Below are 18,088 nucleotides of genomic sequence, written 5' to 3' on the forward strand. Positions count from 1 at the left end.
CACATGGACATAAAAATAAAAACATAAAAATTATCAGTTTTGTGTCAAACTACATACCTATACACGGAGTGAGAAGCTCAGTGTGTATAAAGTACACAAATACATTTAAATTGTGTCTTTCTTGGTCTCGTTGCACGAAATTGCATTGTATTGTTTATTTTTACTGTGCCTCATGTGGGAAACTTCAATTACATTTAAACGATACACACACAAAAACCCCCAAGCTTCTCTTTCATCAATACTGTCTGAAGAGCAGTTAAGTGGGAGCAAAGATGACGGCATCAACCCTGAAGTTGCCGGTGTTCTTCCCTCACCCATCAAAGCGTTTACGTTTGATTATTGGGGGAGAAATTATTCGTCATTAAAAGTCAGGTGTTGACTGACAATCGTTTTTGCAACGAAGTGTCTCACACCTAATCACCTCTTGTAGGTGTGATTTGCTACTTGAGGGGCTTTCTCAAGGATCTGTTGAGCACAAGATAATTTTGTTCACGCTGACCGAAAAAAAAAAAAAAAGGCGCATTGGCGAATCGGGATGCTCCCTACGCAATCTTCCCAGTGGTTTCAGCGTCAGCGACGCCGTTCATCCGCATAGACCCTGCTGGTGTCAGCTTCTCGGGAGAGTATCTCACATTTTAGCGTAAGCGGAGCGGAGCGTGCGCCGATGCAGGGGTGGGGGCCTGAACTCGCCAGCATCATACGCGTTTCTTCTGCGTCCTTGCTTTTACGGGTTACGAGCGTTTGTTTCGGCGGACGAAGTCAATCAGAAATTGGCGGTGGCCCAGCCGGCGCTGCAGAGCCTCTGGCTGCGCGGTGCCACCCGGAGCGGTAGCAAAGAGCCACCCCTGTCCTGCAGGACAGGGCAGCTCTGTCCAGCGCCGGCGGCCGAGCCGCGGCCCCGCTCCCGCACGGCTCGGCAGCTGGAACTCACCGGCCGCGATTATTGACAGCGCCACGGAAACCCAGGAGCTGGGGGCCAGCAAAGCAGAACGGCGAAAATCGCTTTTCGCCGAAAAGATCAGTCAGCCTCGCAGCTGAAAAATGCTTTTGGCTCCAGCAGAGCTCCAGAGCGCGCTCGCAGCCCAGCTCGTTAACTTGTGGTGTTGCTTCGCACACCTTCGAGCTAGGTGTAGACAACGGGGGTTACCTACACCATAGGTATATAATTACTGTGTGCACGCACAGGTATCTTTACACACACTGATCGTTGCACGTTCCTGTCTTTGAAGTCACTTTTCTGCCCGCGTTCTGTCACGCAGAACAGCAGCCTGCTCTCGGGTGGGTGTCCCCGCCCATGGCAGGAGCGGAGCCGAGCCGGGTGGACTTTAAGATCCCTTCAAAGCCAAACCATTCTGTGATTCCATGTACTCTCCGCGGCTCTGCTGAGGAGTCGAGGGGCGCTCACAGAAGCTGGCTTTAGTAGGGAGGGGGGAAGCTGGTGGTGTTTTGCAGCGTTTCCTTCTCGAGGCATCCTCCAGCCGCAGAGCGATCTGGTCGCTGGCTCAGCCGTGCTGACCTCCAGTTACATTGATGCTTCCAAAGGCACGGGCCGAACTAAAAGCGTCAAGACAGTAGTCCAAGAGATATTTTGCTCGGCAAGACCCCTAAACATCTTCTAGAGTAATTTGGTTGACTTATTTTGTTTTTCCAAAAATCGGAAAACTCACTCTTCACGTTCTTTTCCAAGTTATTTTTTTGCTTTCTCCATCAGCATTAAAACGTGAAATCGAAGTTGCACCCCTGGAAAAAGGGAGTCGATCTCCTCTACTTTCTGAAAAGTCAAAAGTACCTCTCCTCCCTCTGTATCCCAGGGAAAGCTCTGGGAGGGAGGGGCACGGCCGGAGGCTCTCCCTGAGCCCCGGAGCCAGGGATCCATTTTTGGTCAAGAGGGAGACCCACGGAGCAACACAGTTCGATTTTCAAACATTTTCCTTTGTCCGTGGCCGGCCCCCGGGGCCTCAAAGCCCAGCTCCCTACCGCCCCTGCCTTCTCACACGCGATTTGGGATGGAAACACTTGCTTTGGTCCAAACTCCGAGTTTGGATTTACGTTTCTTTCCGAAACCAAACCAAATCCCTCCAATGTGGGGGTTAGTGCCCCAGCTAGCAGCCGTCAGGTTAATTCAAATGATTTTTCTGAGCCTCTTGTCATCGTCGCTCCCGAACGCCCGTCCCGCAGGCGAACCACCCTCGCAGCCCACATGGGTACCAGGGATTAAGGAACAGGAGCTGTTCCTTAATCCCGACCACCAAACACCCCTGCCTCCCTCCCTCGGGGCTCTGAGGAAGTCACCCACCCCCGACGAGAGACTCCTCTGCCTGGAGGCATCCCTGTTTTCTTTCCAAGGGGAAATCTGGGAGGGAGGGCGGCTGCTCCAGGGGGAGGGTCACGGTCTTTCCAACAGAAGAGAAGACATCGCTTCCCTTCCCCGAAGGAGCCCCTGGGGACCCCTGGGTGCTCCCCCCGCGGGGAAAGAGCTGCCACCCCCTCCGCCCGTGGAGCGGACGAGCGAGTCTTAATTACTTTGTCAAAGATGAAAAATAGCAATTGATTTATTTTTCTCCCCTTGTTGGCCATCTTTCCTCTTCCCCTGCCCCTTCTTTGCAGATGAGCAAAGACACGAAGGAAGGCGGCGGAGCTGAACGCCGGGAGAGGCTCTGGGGCTGTATCCGATCCCCGGCCCCCGGGCTCGAAAGGCGCTGCTGCCTCCCCCCCCGCACCGTTCCCTCCTCACAGGCACTTTCCTGGCTTTATGCCGCATTCGTGCCGTGCCTTAGCGGAAAAAAGCCAAGTCACGACAGGAGCAAGCGATGACACCTCTCCACAAACATCCCTAACACGCCCACGGGCATCCTCGCAGTTTTAATCCCTGTGCTATAATCTCCCGTCCTGGCTTCTTTATGACGGAGTTAAGCACTGCAGCTATTGATCTTAAATCTTTCTCGTCCCTTCCCGCTGGAAAGGTTGCCTAAAAGGGATGGAGGCAGCTGCCGCAAGGACCAGCACCCTCTTCCCCGCTGGTTTCTCCCACGACCCCAAGCCGCAGCCTTTGCGACCTCCGCAAACGCCACCCTCTGAATGCACAGCTTGTCCTGGGAAGCAATTCCCACAGCACATTAATCCACGCACCTCGAGGGAGGGGAGATTTCCTCCTTCCCTCTTCTCCTCGGGCTCTTTTTTGCTGTTGTTTTTGTGGCAGAGAAATCTTGGCAAAGCCAGGGAAAACCCCTTTGGCCGAAGTTCTCCGTAGGGACGGCCACTTACAGTCTTTTCTCCCTTAAACCTAAAAGGCAAACACAATAGTCACGGAGAGGATGAATGTGAGGACCCCGGGGAATGCCTTTGAACATCCACTTCAGAGTGCGATTGAACCGCCTAAAGGCAGTTAGATCAGAGGTGTCAAACCATAGCTGCGAAATGCACCGATTCCACCCGGACTACGGACCTCGTGATCCGACTTGCAGTCAAAGTGGTTTTCAAGTGATCGTGCCCTTCCATGGGGAGAGGAGGCTGAATTCAGGCAAGCCCTCAGCAAGCGCCAAGGGCTCTCGCCGCAGTTCAGGAGTCCAAGAAATGCGCAGGTCTCCATCGGTTCTCTGGGGCTGCACAGCTCTCCCCAGTGAATAAACCTGCCCTCACCCCGGGCTTGGGGATCTTACAGAGAAATTGCAGTTTTGGATAACAGGGAGAAGTTAATGTGTGCGTGAAAAGGGTTATGCCTTTTCTCACAACCAAAAATGGTCTTGAGCCTTTGTGATATAGCAATTGATAATGCAAAGCCAAGAACAATATTGTATTCACTCAGCTGAGTTACACACATACACCAGCAAAAGTAGATGTCGATAAGCCAGACCTTGCAAGGGACACTTCACCTTCAATTTCTTGTATTTCCCTTTTAATTCTACCTATATGCAAAAAATTGTACAGCCTTAATTCCAATGAAGAGTTTTCCCATGCAAAGAGCACGGCCCCTTTCTTAAGACAGAGTTACCTCGCCAGGCTGCAGCATTCTACCTCTCTCAGTTAATTATATTCGAATAAAGAAGAGACTGTAAAACTATTTCAAGTGATAATTACCTGTTATTTTCATCCTGTGAAATGTCTCAATCTCATCCCGTTATTTATTAGCTCTCCTGTAGGCTTTCCAATTGCCTTAACTCACATAACTCGCTGGATGGCTCCTAGATTTCCTGACAATTATCAAAGTCTGCTATCCTTATTTTAAAAGGAGTCAGTTCCCTGAGAGGTTTAACTTCTTCTCTGGAGACCAGTGTAAATAACAGAATTAAAAGAAAGGGGGATCAGGTGGGGGGAAAGCAGAAGCATCTGGAGGAAATTTCTGCACCACTGGCCAGGCATTTATGCTCCTAACAGCTATTTCCCCCAGATATACATGCTTCTTCATTTGTTTGGACATTTGCCTTAATCACAGGGCATAATCTCTGTATAGGACATAATAACCACAGCTTTGAACTTTCACTTTGCAGTAGAACAGGACATTAAAAGGGAAAAAAAAAGCATATATTTAATGAAAAAATTATAAGTAGATGCTATTTAGAGCTGTAAATAGATTTCCATTATTTACCTGTAAGCAATCAAGTCAAGGATATTTTTTTCTTGTGCCACAGTAACTCCAGACTTAGCTTAGCCCAACCACTGAACTTAACATGTCTTCCTTTTCAGGTAAAATTGCACCAGTCCTAACATTGCAAACAAAATAAAAATACATTTGTTTGACCTAGTGGTGCTCAGAAATGGATTAAGAGAGCGGTTTCTTCCAGCTGTACAAATACACAATAACTGTGTCAGGACAGGGAGCAGACAGGGAAGACTCCTTGAATCCATGCAAGCCAAGTGTTCTGGATGCCATCAACCTGGTCACCTCATCTCAGTCTCAGCACAAACCTGAGAGGGGGCATGGGCAGGGGCTGTGGCAGCCATGGCACAGAGAGGCTGGAGCAGCAGCAGATCCTGGCCCAGAGTGGCAGCAGATGGATGCCAGATGGAGCAGGACAGGGAAACAGGGACAAGGAACTGAACATGGGGGCACATTTGATCACAGCATATTCACAGGGAAGGTTCACCTGCAGAAAAGTGCCCAAACCACCTGCAGAGTTGGGTTTGCTTGGCACACTGACTCAGTGTTGAGCCATCAAGCATCAACTCAGCTGAATTTCAATATTAATAGAGATCAACACTCTAAACAACACTGACTGAAATGAGCAATTCTTCAAACTGCCACTTGCTATCTCAGTCACTTGCATCATGTAAAAATACCACATTAAAGTCTGAACTCCTGATCACAAATCTGGAAAGAAAATATCACAAATAACACAAGATGAGAGAAAGCAGATTTTCCAAGCTGGTGCCCTGTGAGGACACAAGTACCCACCCAACAGCCCAAATTCTAGCAGATAGCCAGGCCATTTTAACACCTTTCACTCTCTGCCTTACCCACTTCTGACTGTTGAGTCACAATGAAAAATCACAGCATGCACCTCTGTGAGGCTCTGTGAAGGGGGAGAGGGTCAGCAACATTGACTACATGGTCCCATTTAAAGAAAAAAAAACCATAAAAAACATACTAATGTACCTACTTCAATGTTTCACAAGGCAAGCCATGACAGTCATTTGGATTCTGGTTGGGAAAAAAACCAAAACAAACCTTAAATGTTTTCTGTGGTCTCTCATGGGAAATTCTAACTTTGTTTAGGTATGGATTTTTCACATTAAATTTGTTTCCTCTTTCACTGTGAAAGGGGAGATCTCCCAACAGAGTGAGGTTGGTATGGTGATTGTCATACAGAGTTAACAAAACTGTGATCCCTCTGTCAGCATGGAAAAATCCCACCCTTCATCCTGCAGAGTGCCAGCTGAAGAAACCCATCTGTCCAGGGCTGATAACCCAGTATAGGGATGTAAGGCTAAATCCGTGAAAGGTTTGTAGGACATTCATAGGCAGTGAACTTTTCAGGTCATAAGTTAAACCTAACATTATTTTGGCTGAAGAATAAATGTTAAGGACAAACTTTCAGCTACAGCTTCTCTCACTGGGATACCTATTTAGAGGACATTAGTAATGACTCCCCTTTCTGAATTGAAGTGATCCCAGTACACTTGGAACAGCTCTGTGGGAATATACTGGTGGAAACATTTCCAACCCTCCTCAAAAGAGTCGCAGTGTAAATTCAGAGAGAGATAGAGATCCTGCCCTGGGGTCTGAGCCTTAGCTGGGAATGCCAGCGCTGTGCAGCTGGGAGCACATCCCTGTAGCTGAGGAGCAGGAGACAGGGATGCATTACACAGGCACTTTTCAGCTCCATTACACTGTCAGATGGCTCAGAGGGGCTGTGGCATCACAGCAGAGGATCTGGCTTACAGCTGTACGTGTGGCTGTTACTCACAGCCCCCTCAGCTGTTTGTTGGAGCTCCACAATCCCACGGGGTCTGCACCTCACTGAGCACAGAACCAGCTCTGTGACCCCTCAGTGCTGATCTGGTCATGCTGAACTAGACCTGACTTGCAGCATTCCTTCAACTGGAGATACAGCTCCAGCATTATTCACAATAGAAAAACTTAAATATCCTCGGATGATCTGTGCATTCCACTTAGGGTATTTGGTTACAATCACAGATATTGAATTGTTTAAAAATTGGAAAAGCAAGTAAGCTGTTACCAGTTTGTACACTGAAATCAGGTTTAAGCATTCTCTTCAGCTTATATTTCCAATTAGAATGACAGTATTCTTCCAAGGCATGAGATTCATTGTTTAAATGATCATTTTGTTAATTTGTATGCTTAATTTTCTGAAATTCTTTGTAGCTTCAACAATGAGTCCCAAAAATACTTAATGCCTTGGACATATGAAAAATTCAAGGTGATCCACTATCTAAGATAATGGAAAATCAAACTCTAACTTCAGTGTCAAGACAATTTTCTTATCAAGGTTCTCAGCTCACTCCTCTTCTTGTCAGTGAGATGGTAAGAGATGCAAAAAAAAAAAAGATCACCAGAGGTACTTCAGTTGTCAGCTTCTCCCAAGTACTTTTTTCATTTAATCATTCTTTACCCTTTCCTAGTAAAGCCCCATTTATCTGGAACACTCAAAAGATGTTTTCTCATCACATTGCTAAGAATTTAACAAAATATAGCTAAATACCATCATTGCTCTTTTGCAGCTAAAGAAGCAGACAAACAGGCCCAGCTCAGGCAGGCAGTGATGAACTGGAAAAGGGAGGAACCTATCCAGGATGATGTGAGACTGGAGCTTAGCTCTGCCTCAAGCCCCAGGTGACCTCAGACACATCGCTTCAACTGGGAATTTGAATGAGCATGGGCAGCAACCTCCATCCTTTCTGCTCCTGCACAGCAATAGCTCCTCTGAGATCAGGTCTGCTTCCAAGGACTCTATTCAATTTCACATTCCCTTGTGTGACCTCTCAGTACCCCCCAGAAGTCTGAGATAAAAGCATTCAGGTAACTGACTTCAAAACCTGTTAGATGTCTTCGAGGATATGGTTATGCTGGCAGCCAGCAGGAGGTTTCACATGGTTAGGCAACTGAACCAAGAGAAAGTGGCTAAGTGTAATGACAGAGACACAGACCCAGGCCGTCAGGGAATCTGAATCATTTGTTCAAAGAAAGGAGCTGGTTTTATACACTTCTTCAAGGCACAGTATTTCCTGACATGGTAATTCTCATTATGTGACCTATCCCATGTTGCCATGTCAGCCACACATGTTCTAAATGTCCTTCCATGGGGTGATCATGTGCTGTTCACCTGTCTGTCAGCTCCTGGCAAGCTCCTCTCTGCAGGGCTCTGCTATGTGACACCTCATGTCCCAAAGGCCAGGCAGGGACTAGGTGCCATGTGCTCCTTTGTGCTGCCCTGTGCTGCCATGTGCTCCTTTCTGCTGCCCTGTGCTCCTTTGTGCTGCCCTGTGCTGCCCTGTGCTGCCCTGTGCTGTCCTGTGCTGCCCTGTGCTGCCATGTGCTCCTTTGTGCTGCCCTGTGCTGCCATGTGCTCCTTTGTGCTGCCCTGTGCTGCCCTGTGCTGCCGTGTGCTGCCGTGTGCTGCCATGTGCTTCTTCAGGCTCCTCCCATGACCTGCAGCTCAACTCTATCCCATCTCTTTCCACAATTCCCTCTTTTTTGTTTTATAAAAACAAGAATAACGAAACAAAACACTTCTGACACTAGAACAAGTCTGGCCCACCACCTGAACCAAACAAGCTCCATTCATCTTGTTCCCTCATCTTCCCCACGAGCTGATGATGGAGCCGGAGTAACCAAGGTCTGGCCGGATCCCTCTTGCAGGTACCCATCGTGGACTGGAATCTGTGGAAACACAAGCAGATCTTTTCCCCCAGGTTAAGTGAGCTTGTGATTAAAAAAAATGTTGTTGGACAGCAGTTAGGTCATTCTGAATGTGATTCTAAAAATTAAGAACATATAAGGCTTTTGTGGGGATACATCCCATCCCTGCACTCCCTCTTTTTTGTTTTAACAACTGTAAAATGAATATATTTCAACCTGTTAAATTCAGGACAGTGTTTAATGTAACATGCACTTTTCTGTTCACTATGAACAGTAAAACAATACATCTAATAAACAACAAGAGCTACTGAGCAAAAATCAGCAAGTTAATATCTTCAACTGCCTAAATATTTCACCATCACCTAGAGTCTGCCATCGCTAGGAGCCTCATTTCACAGTGAGGACTTGGAGAACCTTTTCTGGACAAGGTTTCCAAGTTTACTTAAAAAGCGGGTCCAGTTTTTTGAAGACCAATCAGCAAGCCAAAATGACTTGATTACACTTTCAGTGCAGAAACACCTGGGTCTGATGGCACACTTCCTTCACCAGCCAGGACCAGGGCTTGGCCGGGGCCCAAGCCTTGACTGGGAGGGTTTCCCTAAAATAACTATAAGCAAACATTTATTAATATAACCAAAGGAATGCATATAAGTAACATTAAATAGTTATCTTACAACTAAATCCCTTTATAAAAACTTTATGTATTAATACTATCTGGATCCAGAAATATACTACAATTACACAGCTAACCTTAAAATTCTCTAATGAAAAGTCATTTAGAGAAAGTACAAAGTTGGTTTTTAACAAAGGCAAAAAATGACTTTACCTAAATTTGCCAGTTTTCCTTCACAGAAGGTATATAAATCCAGGCCTGGGACATTACAATTACTTTAACTCCCTAAGTGGTTTCAAAAGATAACAAGCCCTTTTAAAAAAAGGGTGGAAACACTGACGCAAGAGACATCCGTGCAAAAACAAAGAGACATCCAGAAAGCAAGATTTCTCCATTCCAAACACCCCAAAACAGGCCCTCAAAGTTTAATGGATTTGTATCAATTATTATGGTTGCCTTTGTTTTTTTTTTCTTTTTAAGTCACGTGTAAAGTTTCATGTCTCTTGCTCTTCCCTACACTAAAATAACAGCTTTAGCCAAATCCTTGCTTCCTTATTGTTCAGCTTTTCCAGGTCTCTGCTCATATTTGTTTATCCACAGCCCCCATCCCATCTTTTCCTGAAATATGCCCCAAGACACACATCACTACCTACAAACACAAAATAAAATACAACTTCTAAAATATTTAAAGACTTTTGAGTGGGGTTAGAATCAAACAGGGCTAAGTTAGATGGCTACACTCCTTAGAAATTTAAAAAATCCATCTTAATTGCAAACAAAGCTTTACAATGGAACTTGAAATAATATAAAAAGTGCTTTCTCGAATTTATTATTTTTGATATCTGTCTTTTAAAAATACATTTAATAACATGAGCCAGAAAACTCACTGTATATTTTAGTTTGAACTTAGTAGATTTATAAGCAAATCAGTTTACTGGGGCTTGGGGAGATGGTAGTGCTATCCATTGCAACTACCAGTTTGCATATTATTTAAGCATACTGAAATATAAGTCAAAACTCACATATTTGAAACATAATTCTCATATTTCATCAATATGATTGCTGTTGTTATTGCACTCTTTGTTTTAATATAGCTATGTCTTATGAGGTTTACTTTGTCTGTATGATTTTATTCTAAAGTTAGAAAAATCTTGCTTGGTGACATGTGCTTGACAGGCACCATTGGCTTGGTGTGCTATACAGTGATTGATTTCCTCCTTCATGTGCCTCTGCATACATGTTCTCCATTTCAGATGCTGTTTTACAGCAGCAAAGGAATCTTATAATTTTTGACAGACAATCCAACACAGTCATAAATAGAAATTCTTCTACAGAATACTTTTTGAAGTAGTTGAGATACTTTAACCCAAACTTCCAGTTATTTCCATGGGAGATACATTTTAGTAAATGTTTCAACTAAAAAGAATAATTTAATACACAAGTCCCTTGCCAAGGAATGATGCCGGAGGTGTGCTTACTTCCAATTCACTTTGGATAGCTCTAAGGAAATAAGATACTGCACCAAATTCTTCTTTGTTGGAGCCTGCACATTTAGGACTTTGCTGAAACTTGGCATCTGAGCATCTCCAGGTTCCCTTGTTGCAGAACTGTAACTTTTTGGATTACAGCTACCAGTATGGTGGTTCATTGAGGGACACTATGAAGAATTCTATCAGGCATTTTTATTTCCTTTCTCCTTTTCTTACTCGCTCTGTTTAAAGTGTTTTGAGACTAACCCCTCAGTTCTCTTCAGGCTGACACAAAAATCTGAGAGAAGCCTTTTGTTCTTTTGCCATACTTGCATTGTGACAATAACCTCTCTAACAATCATGGACACATCCCCCTTTCATTGCAATGGGGCAGATGAATGGAAAAGACATTTAGTGAGAGGATATCCTTTGGAGAGACTGTCTGACAGTGGAAATATTTGCTTTTCCATTCTGCCACCTCATCGTGGGTGTAGAGCCCAGTCAGGTGAGACGAGGGGGGTGGAGCTGCTTTCTCCCCACTGTGATCTCCAGCATGGGGATATGATGAGCCAGAGGGTCAAACCCCAGACAAGTTATGCCTGCCCAGATAACTGCAATATAACTACCTGGACCAACCAATTCCTTCAGTGTCAGCACACTCATCTCTCCTGTGTCAGAGGAAATTTTTCATTGCTTTACAGGAATTGTTACAAAACTGACAACACAGAGATATCTTAGATATAGAGGATGGGTCCTGCTTCTTTCTATCCAATTTGCTCATCTTCAAACAACACATCATTATTCAACTTTGAGCAATAACATTTAGACAGACAAATTAAATTGATTTTGATGTCTGGAGACATTAGCCTGGAGAATTTCACAGAACTTGGCCATCTATTCCTTTCTCCAACTTTCTGCTGGGATTGACAATTATTAGTGATTGTTCTTCAGGCACAGGGGAAACAAGCCAGTTTGGTCTGCAGCAGGCAGAGGAGCAAATTCCAGGTACCACCCAGAACTGATCCTGGGAAAAAGCAAAGAACCCCCAAAAAAGTGAAGGATCATACACACACACACTTCAACTTTGAGACAATCACAATTTGGGAGCAGGTGGGAAATACAGGGAAAGAAACAAAAACAATAACAATAACAACAATAACAAGAAAACAAAAACAAAAAACAAACCAACAAAAAAAAAAAAAAACCAAAAAACCAAAAAAACACCACCCCAGAATCAGCAGTGTTCACACAGGGTTGATCCAGAATCTCTAATTTATTTTTTTTAGGCTATCAAGGCCACCATAACCTGGTTCAAAACTCAGATCTAGATACAACAGGCAGGAGGACTTGAACAAATGGCTTCCCCTTGGACAGTCCCAGGCAGAAAAGAGGGGCATGTGCATGCTCAGTATTTACTTTTGGTGTGATTATCACTGAACATACAAGTATAGAAAGCTCATATGTGAAGCCAGAATGGTATAAAAATCCATGGCAACATGGTATTAACCCCTGTGGTTTAATTATCTCTCTCAAATCCCACACAATCAGAAGGAAGCAAGCTAGAGCAAACTGCAGTCCCTGGAATGTACTGCAGAAAGATGAACTGTCACCTGCACCATCTCTCCCCTGGCCCTTCATCAGATCCACGCATCACCCCCTGCAAACAGCTCATCTCTCTCCCTTCTATTTCCATGGTACTGAGCATGAAAAATAGCTTCACAGTATGAGCTGCAACAGGCTGCAGGGAGTGAGGAGGAAAGAGAAAAATGACCTGCAGAGGTGTCTGTGAAGCACAGGAAAATGTAATAGGATCTGGTGATGTTTTCTTAAACCAGACGCTGCTCTAGGTTGAGGTAATTACTTTACCAAGTTGCAGGTAGGTATTTTACTCCCTTTTATTAAATTTATGTCACCTACACTCGTTATCAGCTAGGATTATGCATTCCTCTCCTTAATTCAGCTTTGTCTCTAGAGAAATCATAAATTACACTCAGCTAACCCCATCTAAGTTTTTATTACTTATGGAAGACAGGTAGAGGTGAGGCACTCTGTAAAGAGACTGTATTTAAAATATTTTATGCAAAAAAGCATATGATAGATCTACCTAGTGCCTCAGCCTCCCTTCTCCACCACACCACCTTTCCAAAGAGACTGGTGAAGTGTTCCACAGCACATGTCAAACAAATCAAATTTTGATTCTTGATCACTTCCCCTCCTCCCCAGATAACAACAGCTGCACGTATCAAACAGTGAATGCACATTGGGAAGGAGTTTTGAAAAGAAGTATTTGTCCTCTTCCAAAGGATCAGTACACTTCAGCGTTTTAAAAATACAGCCAGCAACATCAGAATATGCTGAAGAGCAGATTGATTGGCAATGGCCTACTGAAAACAAGGTTTAATGGTAATATATTAGCTGGGCATTCTGACTAATGGGGATGGCTTCATTTTGCTCTCAGCGCTCTAACATGAGGTACAAACACAGGAATTTATTAAGAACATTCAAGCACAGAGTGGTCCCAGGGGAGCAATGACAGAACTCAGGAAAAGCAACAATGTCCTGGCAGGCATATCAAAGAGTAGCATTTTATCAAAAACTTAATGAACTCCCCTCTAAGCTCTTTGAAAGTCTTTTCTCAGCTCTGTAGACTGTCATGAAAATTTCTTGCTGGGAATAAATCCATGTGAGCAGAGAAATGGTGAGACTGGGGTAACAGCTCAGTCATTTCTTGCTTACTCCACTGACCGAAGCAAAGTGCTCAGATGGCAAGTACAAAAGCACACTACAGGACCACAGAATTATAGGATTGCTTGGTGTGGAAGGGACCCTAAAGCTGATCTTTTTCCTATCCCTCTGCTAGGGACAGCTCCCACTATCCCAGGTTGCTCCAAGCCCCATCCAACCTGGCCTTGGACATTTCCAGGGATGGGGCACCCTCAGCTTTTCTGGGCAGTCTGTGCCAGATGATGTTACAATATTGATTTTGTGGAGGTTTTCCTGCTGACAGCTCTCTTACCCACTTCCTTCAATAATGTCTCAATTATTTCAAAAGTAATTAACTGTCACATGGATGAATAAATCAAGCATGAAACATCTGATTCAGAAAAATAGTTCCATGTGAAAACCACAAAATTCCATTAAGGGCTGGGATCAGCCACAACCCTAACTCCATTTCTTAGCCAGATGTTGCATTTAGGTTTGACCAAATTTGACCAGAATTGACCAAAAAAACGGATTAAAAGGCGATCAGAAAGGCATGAAAGATGGACTACATATTCCTGCCCTCACACCACACCATCTGCTTGTGGGGCTTTTTTTAACATAGGAAGACGAGAAAAAACATGTCATTTTTAAATATTAGAACACAGATCAACTTGTTCTGAAGAAATGACATTCAGGAAGTCTGCTTTGGAGCAAACAATCTTATTTTTCATTTAAGCACTGCAAAGGAGGTTTCCTTCATATTTCTGAGGAGCTTGCATTCAGAAAGGTAAACTTTTGCAAAAATATAAATCCCTAGTCACTTCAGGTAATTTTGATCAGAACCGAACAGCTTGATAATTAAAGAAGATAATTGTAATACCTCCATATCCTCTGTTTTTGACAACATTACATGACCTTGGTTAGCCCAACCTCCACTCCACTCCTTCCATTTTCCTCAGCTGGCAGTGTGTTCCCTGCTGTGGTTTGCTGTCATTTGCAAAGGACGTTGGTTTGTTCCACGTGAGAAGTTAGAAAGACTGGGGACACCCATCCCCACTAGGCTGCTCAGCCCAGGTCACTGTCACCTGGCACCCCAAAGGAGGTCAAAGTCACTGCAGACCAATAGTAACAGCATTATTTCTACCTCTGGGGACACCACATATCATCTGTTATTCTCTAAGCCAAATCCATTTTGGGGTCTCCACAAACACAAGAGCTGTGACTGTTCTGAAGGCAAAATGCTCCCAAAGTTAACATCAGTGCATGTATGAGGCAAGAAAATCTGCACTGCTTTTTCTCCTCAGTGCAAGGCTTTGTATTAATTCCCAAGCAAGCAATACAGCACAGTTTAACATCTGAGTCACACAGGCCTGCTCCTCCTCCTCATAGCCAATTTTCCAGTTGAGTAGCCTTTGTTCCAAGAATGTCCAGTGCTGTGACAGGAGTCAATACTATTAAGAAATTCCCTCTTTTCAGTGCTCTTCTCTTTACATGACCCATCAGAAGGTTAAATCAAAATTCAGTTCTACTGACTGAATCCTACATGTATTTCAGGCTTAATTACCTAAACCTCATTACCCAAAGTGGATCAACACTCCTTCAAGGGAGCTCCTTGTGCCTCCCAGGACCTTTGGTCTTCTGGTGTGTCCCCCACCAGGTCACTTTTCCTTCTGCCACTCTAGAGCTCTTTCATACAGTCAGTCTGCAACACTCAGGGAAACAGAAGTAAAAGCTAAAATTCTTAGCAATATTGACTTTATAATGAAAAGTACTGCAAACAGAGAGTGGTGGTTCTAAAGAGTGAAGCCAATATGTATTAATTTGTTTGGACAATACTGGATGAACAATGTCAATTTTAGATTTTCATTTATTTGTTGATTTTGAATTCTAGTCTATAATATCACCTGATCAAGTGGTAAGCCAAGTGCAGTGATCCCAAGGTGCAGTGATCCCAAGAGGAGCACACCTGGCACAGATTATATTCCAGTAGCACTGGCATTATGTCCACTACGAGGGTTTTCACCAGTGGTCATTTCCCAGATGTGGGTATCCTCTAAGCACTTGAATCACTCACACCTTCTTCCTCATTTGCACATTACTCTGGGTGCAAATGTGATCTCTCTCAGTTAATGCCAGCCACCTTGGAAAAATCCATCCCTTCTTTCTTATAGGAAGGGATCATGTACCAAGATGCCAGAAAGGTGAGGAAAAAACCCCTGAAAAAAGGGGTATCCAGTTTTACCTGGTTTTCCTTGGAAGAAAACAAATTAATTTGAAATGCCTTTCAGATCACCATGTGAAGGGGGATTATTTTAGCATCTGCCAGTTGAATCCAAGGAGAGTAATTTTATTTGGGTAGTAGTTCTTACTTGTGAAAGGCTAACTTCAGCCAGTTTGCTTTCCTGGGGACATATTTGCTCTCACTCTATTTGCACTGATGTTTTGAGTAGTACCCAAGTGGAAAATAGAATTAACATGTTGAGTAAGCTTTATTCCTCTTTAATTTGTTATCACTGTCACTAAGAGTCTTTTATTTTACTTTGGTTAATTGTTAGAGGAACAGCAAGAAAAATGTTATAAATCCAGAAATTGATTGTTTCATGGTAGAGTTTTTCCAAGGGATGAGCGAGGCCTTTTTATTTACCGTGGGGGAGTTCAGAGAGCTCTGGAACCTGGAGGCATTAGTAATTCAAAGAAACCCAGCAACAACTTTGCCATTCAGAAAGAGATAGAAATGAACTTTGTTTCTCTTTTGATATATGGGAATTACCAAAGCAGGTAAAAATTCTGAGCCAATTGGCAGGCACCAGGGAACAGACATTTACACATTACAGTCAGGTGCTGAAAAAGTATGAGCTTTTAAGATATCCTATTAATAATTCCTGTGTGCATGGTACCTCACCAGCAGGAAGGCTTCTCCTTTTCTCTTTGCTGCTCAACAATATAATTAAATTAGTATTTACCAATAACAAATTTCCCTGTGAAGTTAATTATCAACCTATGAATTTAATATAAGGTAAAAAATGGTATTAAACAGTATGTGTTTAAACTTTAGTATTACTAAACTGGGAGGACTGAACCATCTTCAGGTTTCTGTCCAGTTATATAAAAGCAATTCATACTGGATGTTTTCTACACCTATTTAATCAGATAAATACTTCTGCAAATTTGTCTGCAGTGCTCATAACACTAAAAGCCAGATTTTCCCTCTAATTTCCCTTTCCATGTAATAAGGTATTTGTGTTTTAATTAGATGTCACTACTTCACCAGCTTTAACATCTGTCAATGCCTGCATAAACAAAATAACGTAAAATGTCTTTGCCATTCCTTTCAAAGTTTGTGTATTCAGATATATATCCATGATTTTAGTTTTGGTTGCCTTTGAAAACTGCTAAATGCTGTTACTATGCAGTTAATCCATGAAGCAATAGCAAATTGTACTTCTAAACCTGGTTTCTAAAAATAAAATCACCACTTTATTCTTCACACAAGCCTTTACGTTCAACCCTTGATCTTCCAACTTCCCTCCTACCTCTTCCAGCCAGCTATAGCTGGGCTGTGTCATTCCACACACCTTGGGGAAGACACACTTCTACAATTTTTCCTTCAGATAATTTCAACCAGGGACAGAAAATGCTAAGAGTCATTACTGCTGGGAACTTCAGGCACTATTAAACAGAGAGCAGAGAAACATCCTTGAAATAAAACTCTTCAAACCTCGCTAGCAGCCTGCATTTTTAGTTAGAAGCTGTATCTCCCAAACCAGCACTCTGAATCCTCTGTAGAACTTTACTTGAAATAGAGGCTTTGCTATTCTCTGGATCACAGAAGCTGGATTTGTCTCATTACAGCACACCCCACAAGACAGAATTTCGAAGGTCAAACTAAGGCGTACGCACAAAAATCCTATTAAGAGACCCCAGCATGGTGCTCACTAAAGAGTCATCCAGTAACCAAGGACCAGAAGCTTCCAAGTTTGTCAGTCTTGCTTAGTTGCTCTGATGGGTAGAAGCAGCAAGATAATTTTACAGCTTAGCAAAATATTTAAAAGCACTGCAGAAGACAAGATTAAAAAACCCCAAAACCTAACATACCATTAACATCTAATAAGAAGTAGTGCTGTGAGCATCCATATAATTTTCAGGTGGGTTATTTATCTTCAAGTACACAGACTTTGGGCACAGATTTGCAAGTAGAAGTCAGGCCAGCCTTCAGGTTTTATCTGAATATTAAAAGAACTTTTATGAATCATGGTCCATCTTAGCTCCTCTGACTTTGGGCTAAGTATAATGCAAATTTCTTCAGCATGAATAGAGATTGAGAACTACTGGTAAAGAACACTCCTTGAGGAAAAGGTTAACTATGGGATTAAATATTAAAAACTTCTGTCCATTCAACTTCAGAAGTGCTGGACTTTGTAACTAAGAATGGCAAAAACATATTTTCAAAAAACAGCCCCCTTGAATGCCCAAAACCCACTCTCATATACAAATTTACTTACATGACACTGCTAATACCCAACACGCAGGTTTCCTGATTTTTGAAGGCACTTTCCCATTAAATTTGTAGTTGCCACCTGCAATTTGGGTCAGGCAAATTTTATCCTCTTGGAAAACAGACATGCCTTTACCCTCATGTATTCATCTGCCATTTGCTGAGTGCAACTTCACAAAATGAATTTATAAAGTGGATTAAGGGTCCTAAAATTTCTGATGTCAAAGAAAAGGCTTTGTTTATGCATGAAACTGCACATTAAGGAAGGTGTCATAATTCCATCTTGTATTTCTTCACGCATCTGACAACTGACCTGAAATTACCAATTGTATTTTTCTTTATATCCTCCTAGATATGCATCACAGACCCAATCAGATGTTTTAATGTGCTTTGACAGTTCTCCATTAGCAACAACAGCTTATTCATACATTTCAAGGCCAGTGACAACCCTTTGTCTGTATCTGTCTTATTGCACCTGCATCCCCTTTCTG

The sequence above is a fragment of the Passer domesticus genome, chromosome 6, assembly GCF_036417665.1.
Source record: "Passer domesticus isolate bPasDom1 chromosome 6, bPasDom1.hap1, whole genome shotgun sequence".
Classification (NCBI taxonomy): Eukaryota; Metazoa; Chordata; class Aves; order Passeriformes; family Passeridae; genus Passer; species Passer domesticus.